The sequence below is a fragment of the Phaseolus vulgaris genome, chromosome 8, assembly GCF_051622355.1.
Source record: "Phaseolus vulgaris cultivar YP4 chromosome 8, ASM5162235v1, whole genome shotgun sequence".
Lineage (NCBI taxonomy): Eukaryota > Viridiplantae > Streptophyta > Magnoliopsida > Fabales > Fabaceae > Phaseolus > Phaseolus vulgaris.
In genome coordinates this window covers 15,939,834-15,945,833 of record NC_143505.1, presented here as the reverse complement: position 1 = coordinate 15,945,833, position 6,000 = coordinate 15,939,834, and positions in this window count along the sequence as shown.

The following is a 6,000-nucleotide window of genomic DNA, read 5'->3' as shown; positions in this document are numbered from 1 at the left end:
TGTCTTTTTTCGTTCTTAAGTCTTCACTGACTTAGCTGCTTTACAACATTGATCTTCTACTGCCACAGTGGAACAAATCTCTGCATAATCAACATTGTCGATTCCAAATTCTCAACTTTCTTCTTCCTTTGCCTGCATCACAGTCAACAAAATCATTCCTCTCTTAGGCTAAGAGGAGTATTAGTTCTTTACATTTAACATAGTAAAAACTCTGAATTATTACTGCAATTTGCATTGTAGAATTGCATAATCATCAAGGTTTCACCTTACCTTGTTAATCTTATTGTTGGGCTTCTTCTTGGGTCATATTTTTACTTTGTGTAACCCTTTTACTCTGGGCCTTGTTCTTTTAGTCCATGCCACTTTTGTTTCTTTTCATTTTCCTTTATATTACCTTTTTTTTACCTTATTCACACAATAATAATAATAATACAATATCTCTTTCTACTTTACTCTTCCATTTTATCTCTCTGCACTTTTTCCCCGTGTTCTTCATATTTTTTTTTCCTTTTTCTCTTGCTCACCACCGATCGCTTGTATACTCTTGGTGCCGATGTATTTTTCCTCATCGCATTTTGGAAATCATAATCGTATTATGGTATCAAAGCTCTTCTCTTTGAAGAGCTTTGTTGTGCACTATGAAATTTCTTTCTCTTAATTGATTTCTTGCCCTAATTTCTTTCTTTATTTTTCTTTAGGTATGGCGGAAGAAGATTCAGAGCAACAAACACAGTCCGATCAACAGAGCCAATCGGCGAATAGTTTTCTTTACCTACATCCCAGTGAAAATCTTGATGCCCCCTTGGTGTCACCGGTGCTTGACCCTACAAACTATCATTCTTGGAGTAGATCAGTGGTGAAGACATTGAGTGCGAAGAACAAAATGGAGTTCATTATGGGTTCACATCCCTGCCCAGCAAAGAACCATCCAACGTATTCGGCTTGGCAAATGTGTAACAACATGGTTGTTTCTTGGTTAGTGCATTCTGTCTCCACTCCTATTAGACAGAGTATAATATGGATGAACTTGGCCATATATGTATGGATCGATTTAAAAACTAGATATTCCCAGGGAGATCTTTCTAGAAATTTTGACTTGCAATCTGAAGTAGTCTCTTTAAATCAAGGAGATTTGTCGGTTACAAAATATTTTACTAAACTTAGAATAATTTGGGACGAACTAGACAATTTCAGACCTAATCCTGTGTGTGTTTGTCAAACAAAATTTACTTGTTCTGTTGCTTCGATTATTAGTCAAAGAAAATGTGAGGATTAGGCTATGCAATTATTGCGTGGGTTAAATGAACAGGGTCATAACATCAAGTCTCATGTCCTTTTAATGGAACCTATACCACCCATTCCCAAGATTTTTTCTTTGGTGGCTCAACAAGAGCGTCAACTGGCTAACAACTTCTCTGTGACCAATATTAATAGTGTTAATTCCAATCGAAATAGTGTTCTTGGTGTTTGTATCTTTTGTGGAAAAGATGGCCACACTAAGAATGTGTGTTTTCATAAAGTCAATTTTCTTGGATAAGATAATAGAACTTATAAAAATAATAGAAAAGCGTGTACTCACTATGGTAGAAATGGTCATACGGTTGACACTTGTTACAAAGAACATGGATACCCTTTAGGCAACATTCATGCAGTAATCCAGTAAATCCAGCTCATGTGAACCAGGTGGGATCCTTCACTGTTGATCTCACACACAAAGCAACATACCAATTTCCCACGGGTAACATTTATGCTTTCAATAGTATAAAGAAAACTGGAAATTACTGGATTTTAGATTTAGGGGCAACAGATGATGTTTGCACTTCTTTATCTTCTTTTAATACGTATAAAAGTATAACACCTGTTCAAATTAGTTTAGCAAATGGCCAAAATGTTTTTGCTAAAAATTCTGGCACTATTGTCTTTAATCTCAAATTCTACCTTACTGATGTTTTGTATATTCCCTAATTTTCTTTTAATTTGATTTCCACCTCTAGATTGTGTTCTAATCTTAACTGTAATTTAATTTTTTCATCCATAAACTGTGTGATACAGGACACTCAAACCAAAGAGAGGATTGGTTTAGTTGACGCTAGAGCTGGGTTGTATGTTTTTGAACATTCTACTTTTAAAAATACTGTTGCACCTCATATTGTTCCTGCTTTACATTGTACTAACATAAATTTGTGGCATCATAGAATGGGACATGTTTCAAATGAAAGATTGATTGTTTTGAGCACTAAATACCCTTATATTTCTGCTAAGAAGTTTGATGTTTGTGATACTTGTTCATCTTGCCAAACAGAAAAAGCTTCCTTTTACTTTAAGCAGTTCTTGTTCTTCAAAATCTTTTGAGTTGATTCACATTGATATTTGGGGTCTGTGTTATGTTATTTATATGCAAGGTTTTCCTTATTTTAACTATTGTGGATGATTTCTCTCGCTTTACCTGGACCATTTTTTTTGCACAATAAATCTGAAGTTCGTAATCATATAGTCAGTTTTGTTGCTTATATTGAAAACCACTTTAAAACTACTATTCAAACTATTAGAAATGATAATGGTGCTGAATTTGCTATGAAAGATTTTTTTTCTGCTAAAGGTATAGTTCATCAAACCACCTATGTTGAAACTGTTGAACCAAGTGGTGTTCAAGCTTTGAAGAATCCAAACCCTTTGAAGAATGTTGAAGGCTAGGATGTGCTTGCTGTTGCTGAGCTGTCTTAGATAGGATCTGGGATAGATTGTTTTGTTAGAATGGATGATGGCTTTAAACTAGAGGGGGGTGAATGGTTTAAAGAGGGTTTTCGCAAACTTTTAAGACAAGAATGAAATTATCTCAAGAAACAATTGATAAGGAATCCAGTTTGCCAAATCAACAAGCAAAAACAACAACACCAGAAAAACAATCGGTTGTTTTGCAGAAACAATCGGTTGTTTATACCAGTTTGCAAATATCAAAACTGAATTTAAAGAGTTTAAGGATAGAGAGAATGCACACAGATGTTTATACTGGTTCACTCTAAACCCAGAGCTACATCCAGTCTTCTCAGAAACCACTGAGGAGTTCCAATAAGCAATCAAACCTAGATCACTTACAACACAACCAAGAAAGTGACCTTGATCCCCTCAAGACACACATTTCTCTTGGCCAACACACCAACACTAAGAATGCTGATCTTGATCCCCTCAAGAACACACAACACTTCTCAGCAAACACACAGAAGAAACTTGTTCAACAGAATACAAGGATTACACTTGTTACAGAAGCAAATCTGAAATCAATACAAGCAGAAATCCTATATCACACTCTTTGATCAATCACAAACTCTAAGCAATCTCAGCTCTTTGAAAAACTCAAAAACTTGTATTCAAAAGATTGTTTCTCAAATCTGTTTTTCTGAATTTATTCAAAGATGTTGTTTGTTATCAAATCTTAACAAACTATTTATTGCATTTAAAGATTGGTCAAATCATTAAAGACTGAAGCGTAAACAGTTAGAAAACCATTTAAAGCTCAGTCAAAGCACAAACTATTTTTCTGTTATGGTACCAAAACAAACAATCGGTTGTTTCATCGAATCAATCGGTTGTTTTAGTTTTAACCGCTCAACCATTTGAAAAAAAAATTTCAATCTTTTCTCAAAACATCTAAGTATAAAACAATCGCTTGTTTCGACAAAACAATCGGTTGTTTTTCACTTAGTTTGAAAAAATCTTTTATTTTAAAAGATTGAGAATGTTTATGCTTTGGATTCAATCTAGAGTGGATTACAAAACTCAAATTGCCCCAGATCCTAACTAAGACAGCTCAGCAACCGCAAGCACAGCCAAGCCTTCAACATCCTTCAAAGGGTTTGGATTCTTCAAAGCTTGAACACCACTTGGTTCAACATGTTTATGTAATCCACTCTTGATTGAATCCAAAACATAGGCATTCTCAATCTTTTTAAAAGAAAAGTGTTTTTCAAACTAAGTGAAAAACAACCGATTGTTTTGTCGAAACAACCGATTGTTTTATACTTAGGAGTTTTTAGAAAAGGTTGAAAACTGTTTTTCAAATGGTTGAGCTGTTAAAACCAAAACAATTGATTGATTCGTGGAAACAACCGATTGTTTGTTTTAGTACCATAACAGAAAAATAGTTTGTGCTTTGACTGAGCTTTAAATGGTTTTCTAACACGCTCCAGTCTTTAATGCTTTGACCAATCTTTAAATGAAATAAATAGTTTGTTAAGATTTGATAACAAACAACATCTTTGAATATATTCAGAAAAACAGATTTGAGTTAAAAAAAAATGTTTTTACACAAGTTTTTGAGATTTTCAAAGAGTTGAGATTGATCAAAGAGTGTGAGATAGGATTTATGCTTGTATTGATTTCAGAATTGCTTCTGTAACAAGTGTAATCCTTGTATCTGTTGAACAAGAATCTTTGTGTGTTTGCTGAGAAGTGTTGTGTGTTCTTGAGGGGATCAAGATCAACATTCTTAGTGTAGGTGTGTTGGCCAAGAGAAGTGTGTGTCTTGAGGGGATCAAGGTCACTTTCTTGGTTGTGCTGTAAGTGATCTAGGTTTGATTGCTTAGTGGTGTTCCTCAGTGGTTTCTGAGAAGACTGGATGTAGCTCTGGGTTTAGAGTGAACTAGTATAAATCTCTGTGTGTTTTTTCTCTATCCCTTAACTCTTTAAATCCAGTTTTGATATTTGTAAACTGGTATAAACAACCGATTGTTTCTGCGAAACAACCAATTGTTTTTCTGGTGTTGTGCTTTTTGCTTTGTGTTTTGAAAAACTGATTTCTTAATCAAGATATTCTCAAAGTAATTTCATTCAAGGCTTAAAAGTTTTCGAAATTCCTCTTTAAACCATTCACCCCCCTCTAGTTTAAATGCATACATTCTAACTGAAACCCCTGAACAAAATGACATTGTTGAACGCAAACATCAACATCTTTTAAATGTGACTCGTGCCTTACTTTTTCAAGCTCATTTACCTCACTTGTTTTGGAACTTTGTTGTACAACATGCAACTTTCTTAATTAATTGTACTCCTACTCCCCTTTTACAAAAAAATTTCTCCTTATGAAAAACTAAACGATAATCTCTGTGATCTTTCAAATTTACATGTTTTTGGGTGTTTATGCTACTCTAACACTCTCACTTCACATAGAAAGAAATTAGATGAACGTTCTGTTCATGGTGTTTTCCTTGGTTTCCAACATCACACCAAAGGTTATATTTTTCTCAATCTTAAAAATCATAAAATTGAGGTTTCAAGGCATGTTATTTTTCATGAAACTAATTTTCCATATCAATTGACTACTGATGTTCAAGAGAGTCCAAATAATTTGTCTTTACCTCTGCCTCCCAATTATGATTCAAAATGTGATCTCTCTTTTTCCACTACACCTTATACTGTTGAAACTACTACCACCACCAATGTTGAAAATGTTGTTGATTCTCCCCCTCGGCGTTCAACAAGATCAAGGAGACCTCCAGCTTATTTAGAAGATTTTCAAACTGATTTTCCAATTGTACACAATGTAAGTTCTCACTATCCCCTTAGCAATTATGTTTCATACCATGCTTTATGACCTAGTTTTAAGCATATGATTCTTTCTATTTCATCGCATATGGAGCCACACAACTATAATGAAGCTTCCAAATAAACCTGCTGGCAGCAAGCAATGGAAGTTGAATTAGATGCTCTTAACACCAATCAAACATGGCAAATTACTACTCTTCCACCTGGTAAGAAGACTATTGGTTGTAGTTGGATTTATAAAATTAAATACAAATCAGATGGGATTGTAGACCGTTACAAGGCACACTTGGTTGCCAAAGGTTACACTCAGTTGGAAGGTCTTGATTTCTTAAATACTCTTGCACCAGTTGCAAAATTAACTACTCTCTGTCTCCTTCTTGCTTTTGTTGTTGCTCATAACTAGTCTCTTACACAATTGGATGTTAATAATGCATTCCTACATGGAGACTTGCATGAAGA